Here is a 13,795-nt window from a genome sequence, read left to right as displayed (position 1 = left end):
ACAAAGCTGTAATCTCGGCTTGCAGATTGTGCTGCTGGAGCCTGCGGGGCTGTGCTTCCTGCTCTGCTCACGGGAATTAAAAACGTGGGTGAAAAATAAAGCTGCTTCCGGATGCACTGCGTGTCAGATGCATCGCAGCACGGTGCAGCTCTACCGTAATGGATGCTCCATCCCAGCTCCCATTTTCCTGGAGTGCTACAACGGTTGTTTAAATGAGAAAACCCTGTGGAGTCTGCTGGATGCGGTGTGCCATTGGTTGCAAATGGCCAGCCCAGCACTTCCCACATGAGGATATGAACCTCAAAAACATCCACACAGGCATGGCCACCGAGTTTAGGGCACCGTGGTCCTTAAAGACCAGGTTCTTCATCTGCCACCCTACACAGAGCGTATCCCCAGAATTGGGTGGTGAGGTGCTTTGGGTTAGGCGAGGGATGAGGTTCTGAAGTGAATGCCGTCACCTCTGCTCTCGGAGCATCAGCCCACAGCATGGAGTGCTGGAGGGCATGAAGGATGTGGTTAGTGGGCAGGGTGGTGATGGACTGATGGTTGGACGAGATGATTTTAGAGGTCTTTTCCAACCTTAATGATTCTATGGCATCCCCTCCAGGTGCAGCTCCATGGACAGAGGTGCTCAGGAGCGCACCTCATACCTCCCAGAAAGGTGGGCGCTCAGTGGAACCCAGCGAGGACAAGTCCAGTAATAAGAATCCCTGAGATGTGGTCAGCTAGGGCATCAGACCCATGGACCATCTACTGGATTTTCCAAATCTCCCACCAGGCCTCCTTGTCAAAGCCTCAGAGATTTGTTATTCAGGAGAAGCCCTGCTGTAGCCTCCTAAAGAGATGATTCGTGGTTCATGGCAGGCAGTCAAACTGATTGTCTGAAACACTTGCTCACAAGTCTGCCAAAATTCCCAGTTTATGGTAAGATCTTCCCACGGTACTGTGTCAGGAGTGTATCACGTCACCCTTAGCTGGAAGAATAACTTGAAGGGAATGTAAGTAGAGATGTGATGCTGTAGTCCGAAGAGTGGTAAATGTGCTACCAGTGTTTGTACTCCTCATACCGTCAATGGCTTTTGGAGTCCTCAGTTGGTCCCCTCTGATATAAAACTATGCATTATGCTCAGGCAAGAAACACCTTAAAGGCAAAGCCTTTCCGCCCCGCCCGGTGCCGCTCCCCGCTGCCCTCCCACCGCTGCTGGCAGGTGGCAGGAAGCGTGTGCTCCTCTGCACGAGGCACGAAGGGCTCCTACCTCGGGTGCGGAGCAGGCTGCTCCCACCTCTGGTGCAGGCAACCGGGCTCCTGGGAGTCGCTCCTGGGAGAGCAGGGGATGCCGAGTGCCCGCAGCCCGGAGCTGGCCGCAGGACGGCCTTGCTGCACCTCCTGCCGCCGCGGTGCTGCCCGGATGGCTTCCAGCCAGGCTCTGGCCGCTTCGGCACAGCCTCAGGTGCCGGGCAGCAATTCCCACAGCGAGCACGCCCCGAGCCGGCTGCCAGGCCTTGGGCAATTTCACAGCTCGTTCTCGTGGCACATCTGCACCCGTGGGAGAGAGGGGAGGATGGGGGCTGTGTTTTGTCACGCTAATGAAGCGTCGCTCTCTGCTCCGTCCCTTTGCTGCCTTTGCTGGGGACATTCGCACATCCTTGCGGTCGCACATCCCCACGTTGCTGTCCTGGCACTCCTTTAACTCCTCTCACCCGTGAGCAGGTCCCAGAAGAGGCAATCTCCGGCTGCCCTGCTCTCGAGGGCAGCATCTCCCTGCAGCTGGCTCACTTCCTCACTGAGCGCTGCCCATGGCACTCATGGCACGTTTCTCCTCACTGAGCAAGTGACTTCTATTGCTAACAACTTCCTATCCTGCTTTCTCAATTCGGTCTTCTCTGCAAGGCATGAGCATGGTTAAGCTCTCTGTGTACGAGGGCCAGCTCTGCTGTTCACTTATGTAGATCTACTGACTTTAAGGTCAGCCAGAAGGAACCGCCCTTGGGGTAACCGGGGGTTTGTGTCCGGAGAAGACTGCTTCCTTTTCTATTGCATTTTCTCTGGGGCAAAAGTGGCTCCAAGTTTCACTTGGCAATGTTTAAACTCTACGCATCTTTCTGCAGGGGATGTTCCTCTGAACTTTGCCGTGATCACAGCCGCATCTCTTTCCTTTGTGCTGATAACCCAGCTGCACGCATGACCAAAATTATTTCCTCCGCTCACATCAAAGTCTTCTAGAAAGCAATGGTTTTGTAACAAAAGGGCCAGTATCCCTATGGCAGAGGAGGTCAACACATCCTCTTCTGACTCTGCTCTTGAGAAGAAAAAAAAAAAAAGAAAAAGAAAAAGAAAAAGAAAAAGAAAAAGAAAAAGAAAAAGAAAAAAGAAAAAGAAAAAGAAAAAGAAAAAGAAAAAGAAAAAGAAAAAGAAAAAGAAAACAAACAAGGAAGCTAACAAAGAAGCCCACCCTAGTCTAGTCTGGGACATGGTTCACCAGATTCTTCCAAGTGTTCTCACTTCTGTCTCACTCAAGGCTAAACAGAACTTCCATATGTGTGGAAGAACACAGATCATGGCCTGAACAGGATGACTTGTGGAAAATCAAACTCCATAAGCACAAAGTGGTTATAAAGCAGGTATATTTTGAGTTACAGCACTGCACACACACGCTGGGTACTGAGGGAGTAGCCTCTCCTAACATGCACACCGTAAAAGGACAGTTTAAGGATATTTATAGAGACCAGTTACACATATGCAAGAATAGGAGAGGATATTACGATTGATTCTAAGGAAGGAGGCGTAGATTATTCTGATATTACCCTTAGTATAGGAGGAGATATTCACTGGTTCCAAGAAGTTATAATATTCTCCACCCCAACTGCTGAGTTACTGTGGCTTGCAGCTCTTATTCCTTGCTGTAGTGGAACAGCAAGGAACCAGTAAGTGAGCACGAGTGCCTGGAGCGGTGCGAGAGATGCGTTCCTCGGCTCACCTCCCCCTTCTCCAGGCTGCTGCTAGGAAGGGTGAGTCAACCCCCCTCTGACGTCCCCCCCGAAGCGTCTGCGTGTGGGAATGTAAGAAAAAACTGCACGGAGCAGCAGCTGCGGAGCAAGATAAGCGGCATGAGAACCAAGGACACCAGAAGAAGAAGAAAGAACATCTCACGGCTCTGATTGGCTAAGCACCTGTGTGAACGGTTGAGGAGTGTTTTGCAGAATGCTCTGTTAACATGTATAAATAGAGTAGTGCTTAACAATAAAGCAGACTAATAGCCTTTAACCACATTGGTGTGCTGTTATGTCTCTAGCGCGTCCTGAGAGTCCAGAGACTTCCCCACATTTGGCGCCCGAACAGGGACCCTTCGTGGGACGATTCGGGGAAGTGGACAATGGCAGGACGGTCGCGACAGAGGTTGGCACCGTGTTGCGGTAGCTGGGTTAGGCGCCGACGTAAGTGCTGCGGTTAGCTGGAAGCGGGGTCGCGACCCGCCCTCTGTATCCACGATGGAGTGGGAAGCTGCGGAGAAACTGCCGTTAAATATTCTAAGAGAGGGGAGCAGTCATCTCCTAAAGGCATGGCCGAGACCCTGGTGCACTGGGCTCGGAAGAAGGGACATTTGTCAGAAGTGGCGCTGATATTCAGCGTCGACAAATGGTGTGATATTGGGGACTGCATGTGGGAATCAGTCATTAATGGTGGAAAGGAAGAAAAACTACTGCGGCCCCTTGACCCCTTGTGGAGGTCTGTTATTAACTCTTTGAAAGCTATGCAAGCCAAGCGACAGGCAGCCGCTGCAGCTATGCAGGCACTGGCTGGTACAACAACTAATTTGGCTTCAGAGTTTGACGTGCCTGTTCGGGGTATCACACACCCTGTGTGTTCCTCGGCGGGTCAAATAAAAGCATTGGTAGGGGCTGCAGCTCCTGATCTTTCAAATGACACTGCTACTGAGTCATCTGCAGTAGTGCAGCAGGAAAAAAGGACTATATCTGACATCACCCCTGATGGACACTGCCAGGAGCAGCCTCCTGCCGAATCAGAGAGCGTCGGTGAGGGTGAGGGATTAGAAAAACTGGATTGCAAGGTTAAAATATTAACAAAGCGATTATGTAATCTGGAAATCTGTATGTGGCAAAAAAAAAGATACGGGGCCTGACGGAGGCTCTCAACTAGTGCCTTCTACGGGTCCTGACCTACCGACAGTGCCTTTTGCTCCACCGACTCATCCGGCAGCGCCGCCCGACTGAACTACGGAGAGCTCGTTTCGCGCGCGCCCGCACCGTTCTGCGGGACAGGGGCTGAGCGGTCGGGATCTGTGCGGAGTTCACTGGTGAGGGAGCAGCCGGTAAATCTTGCAGCGTTACAGTTAGTTGACGTTTCAGAATCAGCCTGTAGTTACCTTAGCATTGGTTACTTTTCTCAAATGGTAAAGCAAAAATGTTCCTGAATTTCCAAAAACTGGATTCTCTTTCTATGGAGAGTTTTGGGGCAGGGTTGGCGCAAAGCTCCGGGAGGTTTTTGTTACTATGACAGCACGGCTGCTAAACTTTTATCTGTTTGGAACCAAGTAATGGAAGGGCTTAAACAAATTCAACAAGGAAGAATTTCTTCCGTCTATTCCCCATCGCCCTCCCTCCCACCCCCGTCGCTACCCCTCGGTGCAGAAAGCAGCCCTGGTCCGCATTCCGCATTCGGTCCGCAGCTCCGACCCCACCCCTGACCGCGGGGAAAAGAAATCGCGACTCCCTCCCTTCCCTCACCCCCCCACCCCCCATCGCTGCTGCCCTCGGCTCCGTCCCTGGCGCTCATCCCGCTCCCACCCTCCGCCCCACCCCCGTTGCTCGGGGTGACGCTGCTTTCCTCTACCCCGCCTACGTCCCCTCACGCTGCGTCTCTGCAGCCTGCGTGTAACTTAGAGCCAATAACGGACCTGCTTATATTTCTAAAGGCATTCGAACTTCCCTCCAAGAATAGGGTGTTAGATATATTACAGGCATTCCTCATTCTCCCACTGGACAAGCTATCATTCATCATACTCATCTAACATTGAAATCCATTCTTAATAAACAAAAAAGGGGGAATATGGGAGACACACCACAAGAAAGACTGTAAGTGTTTTGCTTTCTCTGTGCCATCTGTCAATAAAGTGGAGCCAGCCTCTCGGTATCAATGGGTTGTACTGCCTCAAGGCATGAAGAATTCTCCAATTATGTGTCAGATATTCGTAGCCACACCTTGCAACCTATTTGTAAAGCAAACCCTCATATGATTATTTATTATTACATGGATGGCATACTGTGCTGTTCAGGAACAGCCTTTTGATAATAGCTGGGAAATGCAATTAATCTCCCATCTCTCTCAATTTGGCCTTACAGTGGCACCGGGGAAAGTGAAACGCACCTTTCCTATGTTAAATTTGGGTTGGAAATTATCAGATGCTATGATATGCCCTCAGACTGTAGAATTGAAAATTGACATTTCCACACTCACTGACTTACAAACTCTTTTAGGTCGCTTACAATGGCTACGGCCAACGGTTGGCATTTCCAATGTTCAATTAGAACTGTTGTTGTCAAGAGGGAGATGTGCTAATGATGCTATCCTATTGACGCCTGAGGCTAAGCAGGCTCTAATTCAGATTACCGCCCAGATTCAATCAGCAGCTAGCTACTGTCAGTCCTTACATCACAACATCTCCCTTGTCTTGTATGTCCAGGAGAAGCATGCTGTCACAGTCATTTGTCAATGAAAACAAAAACAAACAAACAAACAAAAAAACCCACACTTCTCCTCAAAACAGGCCTACTAAACAATCTTCTGCTTCTCCTTCTGTGTTTTTGTTTTTTTTTTTTTGCTGAAATGGCTGTTTCCCCCTGCTCAGCCTCGGTCGTCCTTGATGACTCGTATCAATATAGTAGCTGAACTGATTCATGTGGGCAGAGAGAGAGTTCTCTGCATAGCGGGGCAAGAACCTGACGATATTAGTTTACCTTTTACCTTGCTGTGGGCAGAGTGGGCGTACTGTCACTCCCTCTCCTTACAGTTTGCTTCAGAAGGGTACCCTGGTCATTTTCATTTAGAACGCCCTGATCAGCGAGTAGCGTTGTTTCTGGAAAAAAACTGACTGGATTGGAATACCTCGGTATTCGAAATGATCGGTGGATGGTCGCACAGTATATACTGACACTGGATGCTGGAGCCACAAAGCTGTCTGTGTGTGGTGGGACAATAGCTGGAAGCATCAGTTTGTGCCAATGGAGCTGCAAGACAGTTTACAAACTATGGAACTAAAAGCAGTTTTATGGGCCTTTAGTGTGTGGCCAAATGAACCTCTAAATGTTGTAACTGATTCCCTCTACGCGGCTGGCATATGTCAAAGAATTGAGGATGCCCACATTAGAGACAACAAGAATGTGTGCCTTATCTCTCTGTTTTTACGTCTTAAACACACATTACGGCGAAGAAAGGAACCATATTGTGTCATCCACATTCGCAGTCACCTAAACACTGTTGGTTTAGGGCAGGGTAATGCTGTTTGCTGATAAATTGGTTGTTGTAACTCCTGTTAATCTGTTCGATGCTGCTCGTATCTCTCATGAGATGTTTCATCAAAATGCCCGTGGTTTACATAGACAGTTTAATATTGGTGTGAATGATGCAAGGTTGATAGTTCAGACATGTCCACAGTGCAGTTACCATAACAGTGGCCTTGGGCTGGGGACTAATCCCCGAGGATTGAAAGCATTGGAAGTGTGGCAAACGGATGTCACCCATATTGCAGAGTTTTGGTTGATTGCGATGTGTTCATGTTGCTATCGACACTTACTCTGGATTTATATGGGTTTCTCCCTTAGCGGGTGAATCTGCTAGATACGTCATTAAACATTGGATTGCATGTCTTGCTATCTTGGGACTTCCAAAACAAATTAAAATGGATAATGGGCCAACCTAAAAGTTGCAGTCAGTACCGTCCTTTTTGCAAAAGTGGGGAGTTCAACATAAGTTCGGGATCCCACATGCTCCTCCAGGTCAGGCTATTATAGAGCGCACACATGCTACACTAAAAACACAACTAAACCGAATGAGCGATACACGTGATGTGCCAGATCGCCTCATGAGCGTTCTTTTCTCCCTTAACTTCCCTTTTGTACGAGGAGGCTCATATAGCTCATACATGCTATAACCGTGCATCATTCAGGCACTGGTATGAGAATGCTATCTGAGACTGCAAAAGTATCTTGCAAAGATCCATTGACTGGAGATTGGAAGGGCCCAAGTACTACCATACTTGTAGAAAGAGGTTATTTTTGCCTTTTCACAGATGATGGCCCTATTTGGATTCCTGCTCGCAGTGTTTGCCCTTGGTGCAGAAGCACTACCTGAACCGCACCAAATCAACTCGTGGCAAAATATGTGGGTCACCTGGACTAAATCAACAGGCTGGACCAACTTCTGCTTAATACTTGCTTCTGCCACTGATCCCTTCCAAACTTGTTTTATAGGGATGTTGTTTCTCAATGATTCTGACTTTTCTGCTTACTCCACAGGTAGTTGCAATGTACTGGATACTCCAGATGATTGTTCTTTTTTAAACTTCTTAGGAGTCTCAATACCACAATACCCTGGGACTCACAGGAGTTAAATCTTCTTGGAACTCAAAAGGTCGGTAACACATCTAAGGGATGGAAGAAAACATGTTTTATGTTTGGAAATACCAGGAAATGTTTTTGGGGGTCCATGTTACATTGGTAAATTCACTATATTTTCTCTCACTTTCCAGGACATGCGTGATATCCACTCTAAACATAGCGCACGGGTAGCATTTAGCTGTCCTTATACCAGGAGCTGTTGCTAGGAATAGGCGTTATAACCATTAGTATAGTTATCCGTATTGTAAAATGCTTACTTAACAAACTGTCCACTACTGTCTTGCTTGCGCAAAAGGAAGAAGGGGGAATGGTTGTGCGTACTGCCACTGCAGCTCACGGAACCCACAAAAAGAACGGTGTCAGGATGTGAAACGATGAGAAAGACTGAAACCAGGCTTGAAACGACCATGAACTCATAGTGATTGGGATTGTGTGCTTCTTATTATTATTTGGTTTTGCTTTGTAACTTGTTGTATTTCAAACAGCAGAGTAGTAACCGTTGTTGTGTGGTTTTTATTTTTTTTTAATTTTTTTTTAGTAATAGATTGAATGTGAATTAACAGGATTTAATGTTACTAATGCTGAAATCTATGGAGATAGCTATTTTAATGTATTAGTAGTGCTAAGACAAAACCTGGAAAGGAATCCCAAGCAAAGGGATGACCTTATATTATAGAATGATTAACTCTCTTTCATCCCACTATTCGGGAATTTAAAATATGATCATGAAGCACCTGAGACAAAGGCACACGCTAAGAGAGTTAACCTTGATAGTTTATTCTGCAAGCAGATGTTCCATTTGGCCTCTGTATCACGCACTGGCCATGTGGATGCAGTGTACAAATGGAAAATACTCTTTGGACCCTGAGAAGAACAAAAGAAAGAGAGAATCTGTGGTGGGTGAGAGAGGAAAAGTGCACCTTGAAGCAGGGGACACCCTGCTGGCACTGCCTATCGCATTCACCACCCTTTTTCTGCAGGTTGTTGTTTCTCGAGGGTCAGTAAGTAATAATGCCCCTAGTTCTATCTGGCATGCAAAGTTCCTCAACTATTAATTTTCTATTAGCCCAAAGGCACAATCATGAGCACTCTAAAAGCATCTGTTGTACAAATCTTAGTGATTTTTCAAAATCAATATATCAGAATATATAAAAGTTGAAGACTTCTTTCAAAGCAGTTAGAGATTAGCACAGAATGGGGCCCTTGGGGATTTATTTCCAGGTTGCAGAAAGTTGGGCTGCAGACCAAACACGTGTTTGTTCTTTTTAGTAGGTTAACAGTATTTCTTGTCATGATGTTATGTTTGCCTTGTTTCCTTTCTCACACTTATAGTATTGTCAATCGAGGCCTTGATTGAGTTATACTGATTGTATTATTAATATAATTAGTGTTATTATTTTATAGTACGGTAGAAGTTTGCTAATAAACAAAAAAGGGGGAAATGTGGGAACGTAAGAAAAAACTGCATGGAGCAGCAGCTGCGGAGCAAGATAAGTGGCATGAGAACCAAGGACACCTTCAGAAGAAGAAAGAACATCTGACAGCTCTGACTGGCTAAGCACCTGTGTGAACAGCTGAGGAGTGTTTTGCAGAATGCTCTGTTAACATGTATAAATAGAGTAGTGCTTAACAATAAAGCAGACTAATAGCCTTTAACCACATTGGTGTGCTGTTATGTCTCTAGCGCGTCCTGAGAGTCCAGAGACTTCCCCACATCTGCGTCACTTTTTCTGCTCTACACCTCCTTACCTAGTACATAATTCCAAAACAATTCTAAAGAAATAGTCCCACATCAATTCCCCCCTTTTCTACAATCTTGCAATTGTCACGTCGCTAGATGACACCATTCTCACCTCAGGATTTATGAAGAACGCCCCGCTTTCCAACTTTTAGTGTATCTTATGCTGTTTCCATTAAACATACTCAAGAAACAATGTAACAACACATACGAATATTCCAAGAAAGAGTAAGACTACACAAGCCTTGAAGAGTTGCTTTAGCCAGGCAAAGCTCGGTAACCAACTGGTTAATCTGCTCCACAGTTCTGTAAATCCAAATGAGGTGTTATCCAAAATAACTTGGTGGATCACCTGAATTTATTCCCATAGTTTAGTGTGCACATCTGTTTCTTTTCTTTGAGTTCCATCAGTTTTGATTAATTATAGCGTACACCCCTACTTCTTTGGCTGTCAGGAGATCAAGAGCCATTCCTTTCTGCAATACTACTTGACTAAGAGAGGATACCTCTGTCTGCAGTCCAAGTCTAGTGTCCATAGCTGAGTTCATGATATTCTCTAGTGTAGCTGCTATATTGATAATTGCCTTTTCTGATTCACTTACTCCTAGTCTAGGAAAAAAACATCCAATAAAACTACGGAACCCAGAGGGCCTGTCTATATGGGGGTTATTACCTGCTTCACCCTTTTCCAAGAGGTTCTCAGTATCCCTGGAGGAGGCGCTGTTCCATTGAAGCACTAAGTATCCTCCTCATAATGTCCTTTCTAGTTCTCAGGAAGGGTCTCACATTGAGGCCTGTCAATAGTTGTATACTGAATTTAGGTCCTTTTTCCTATTGTCGTGATTTTATTTGCACACCTACACCTACTTCCTGCTCCTCCCATAGTGTCCAATTGGTGGAGGGAATCCCACACTGAGGGATTTCCATTCCTCCATCTCTTGGTAAGGCTGTACATATCCAACAATCAGGGAGCTTTAGGCTAACCGCTAGTGATATTTGAATAGGTGATTTCACGCCAGGCTAAAGCAAGTGCAATCTATAAACACATTCTAAACTTACTGTCTCTTAATCCTTAGCTCCAATGGTCCAGTCTTCTTAATATTCCACTGGGGTTGAGATGTCTTCTTAACTCACGTGTAGCTCCACAAGCTTGCTCTTTCACCTTGATCGCTGGATATGATATGATATGATATGTTCTGGAACCCCAAATCCTGGAATTATCTCTTGTAACAGTACTTTAGTTACTCCCTGCACCTTGTTGGTCCTGCAAGGGAAAAGCCTCTGGCCAACCTGAAGAGGTGTCTGTTAATACCAGCATATACCTATACCCCCCTTTTCTTGGGAGTTCAGGGAAATCAATTCACCATTGTTGCCCAGGATAAATTCCCTTCCCTGTTTGTCCCAGGGCACCCTGGGGCCTGTTCTAGGATTACTCTGTAAACAGATCTCACATTGCTGTGTTACCTGCTTAGTGGTGGTGTATAAATTCCAAGCCACAACCCGTTGGCTCAAGTATTTATACAGGGTCTCGGTTCCCCAGTGAGTTTTCCTGTGCTCAGCCATGATTATGGCCCGTAATAGTGAGGTGGGAACTATTATCTTGTTTTGAAGCCTGCACCTCTGTGTCCTCTGTTTCTGAATGCTCTCCAAGCCCCCTCGATTAGTTTATCCAGGTCCTGTATTTTGCTTCCTTTACTCTGTGTATTGCCGGGAGAAAAGAAGGACATTCTTGCTCTGATTAGCAAAAGACCTTGGGAGATGTAAACAAGTTCAGCAGAATGAAGGGAGAAAGCCGAAAGATTGTAACTATCTGTGCCAGACCGAGCCTCTCGATGTGATCACGAGGCGTCCAGGAGTGAGCAGATGCTATCAAGGTCAAGCTGACCAGTGGCAAACCTGAGGTGGCTGACAGAGGTGAGTGGCCTGTGTGCCACGGGATGGCACAAGAGGGACGAGCCCAGCTCTAGTGCCATCTCCTTCAGGGCAGGATGGAAGATCCAGCACTGCCGCATGCAGCAAAAGGGTCACAATTCATAAGACACTTGACCAAGAGCATATTGTTCAAGTTCACTGTACACAATAAAAGTTTTTGTTCTGCACGAACAACAGAGTCTGTGTCTAATTGCCACAGGTAAACCTTAGTCTGCTTTGCCCTCCTCAACCTGAATGAGGACCTCTGGATAGGATTTAAAAAGGGCATAGAGAGTTTTTACCAGTATTCCATAGTTGTATATCCATATGCAACACCACCTCGTCATCCCTAGGAAAGTCCGGAGCGCCTTTGCTGCTTGAGGTTCCACAGTCTGGCAAATCGCTTCCTTCCTTGTAGTTCTCTAGGGTTTGGAATCCAGCAGCAATTTCGTAACCCAAATAGGTTACTTGTGGCCACACCATCTGGGCTTTCTGTGGAGAAACTCAATAGCCATCAAGTCCGAGAAAGCTATGCATACCTCCTTTGTTGTGGTAGCTATCAGAAGGTCATCCATGTGCTGTGACAGGGTTCCTTGTCCTGGGGCCGTACCCATTGCTCCAGTCTTTGGCAAGTTGGTTCCTGAAAAGAGTGGGACTTTGTTTGTTTGTTTGTTTGTTTTAACCTCTGGAAAAGTGCTGTGCATGTAAGTTGTGTTGTTCTTCCTGAATCAGGATTCTCCCACTCAAAGGTAAACATGAGCTGATTCTCTGGACTCAATGGTGGACAAAAAATGGCATCTTCTAGGTCCAGAACGGCAAACCATGCCAATTCACCTGATAATTTTGGAAGCAGCGTGTATGGGTATGCTACCAATGGGTATAAATCCTACACTATTCTATTGATGGCCCTTAAATCTTGTGCTCACACTCCAGTAACAACCCGAATTTCTGAAAACTGTCAATTATTGGCTGGATTCCTTTCCCATCTCCGAATTTGAGGGGGTACAGTTTAATCCGAACCGGCCGAGCTCCCTGCTTTATTCCGATTGCTAGTGGTGCTGCATTCTTAGCTCTTCCTGGGGTCTCTACTACCCACACCCCAGGATAGACTTGATCACTTCCTTTGTCTGGGATCCTGGTCCCAGCAGGGGTAGTGATCAATGCTAAACTAAGCACCTCCATTAACTGTTCTTCTTGTACCTTACATTCCAATTTTCCTTTCAACTTGATTTCAAGATTCCAGTTGTTCTAATAAATCTCGCCCTAGTAAAGGCTTTGGTGAATTTGGCACCTACAAACATTTGTGTATCCCTACCTGTTTACCTACACTAAGTTGTCAAGGCTTAAGAAAGTAAACCTCCTCACTTTTGCCAGTGTCTTCCCTTACGGTTACAAATTCACCACTCACTGGAGTATTTAACACCCAATTAGATGCTCCAGTTACTACAAATTCCACACTTTGCTGCAATTCCTTCCTCAGCTTAATCTTCTCTACCCTTGACTGTTACTGCATCTGTTACCAAATCCAGCACCTCTTTTTGCACTAACTGCTTTCCCGTTCAACGGGGGCAGAACCCTCCTGGGCTCTTCCAGCTCTCCCCCTTCAGCTCTTCCTGAAGAGATCTCTGGGTCCTAGAGCCCTGCTCTCAGCTCCTCCCTTCCTAAGGCTTCCCGTGCTAACACTGGGATATCAAGTTTCCCAGGTCTCTGCAGATGAAGGCTATTCGCTCCCAGCATCTCATCTCCTGCCTTCGCAAAAACAATATTAACTGCTAAATGGTCATCGCCTTCCAACCACCACTGATTACAATTTTTAATTAAAGTTTTCTTGCTCACGGGGCCCCCAGGCTCTCCAGCAATATCTCAGGTGGAATTTGCCTGGGAACTTCCTTTCCCTGTGTTCCTCCATACTAAATTTCATTGATTCTTTATTGTTCCCCAAAGTCCACACCTTATAGCTAGTAAGTTACTGTGACCAAATACATACTCCTCTTTAAACCCCAGTCCACAACGCCAACCAAAATGCCAGTTTCCTCTATTCCACTGTAATTCCTGGGCAGTACTACAGGTCAAGGCTCTGATAACAAATACAGGGTTAAACAAATATCCAACTAAACTCGATTCCCACGTTCACACCACTCACACCTGGGATCCAAAGGTTAGCATTCACACTAGATAGCAGCCGCTTATAAAGTCTCGTTGCTGGGTAATGGAGTCTGCCTACTTCCCCAGGGCACAAGAACACCAAATTCCCTGGGCACGAGCTATAACCAATGTCTCCCAGCAACAAGAGCACTTGTATTGTAAATGGAATTCCACAAGCAATAATTTTATAACAGAAACACTTAACAATCACAAAGATAACAACAATGAAAAACCAGTTTGGACATTTACTCGTTACATGATCCTACCAGGCCCCTTCCTGGCAGCTAACTGCAAATGCCCCCCAGCGCATTTTTGTTGCGATGATTTCTCCAAAGTATTACAAAGCTTACATTCCCGAGTGCA

At 46.3% G+C, this 13,795-nt stretch overlaps 1 protein-coding gene across 1 annotated transcript in view; it reads right to left on the bottom strand.

Moving 5' to 3' along the window:
* Positions 1-989, bottom strand: part of LOC149913916 (sex comb on midleg-like protein 2) — a 34,565-nt gene extending 33,576 nt beyond the window's left edge. Inside the window, exon 1 of the transcript XR_016460837.1 lies at positions 3-989. The gene's annotated coding sequence lies outside the window, so the exon portion shown is untranslated. The remainder of the gene's footprint in view (positions 1-2) is intronic.
* Between the last annotated feature and the right edge of the window lie 12,806 nt (positions 990-13,795).

The sequence above is a fragment of the Phasianus colchicus genome, chromosome 33 (genome assembly GCF_987193195.1).
Source record: "Phasianus colchicus chromosome 33, bPhaCol1.hap1.1, whole genome shotgun sequence".
Taxonomy (NCBI): Eukaryota; Metazoa; Chordata; class Aves; order Galliformes; family Phasianidae; genus Phasianus; species Phasianus colchicus.
The sequence above is the reverse complement of the archived record's forward strand: the minus strand, read 5'-3'. Positions and strand labels throughout refer to the sequence as shown.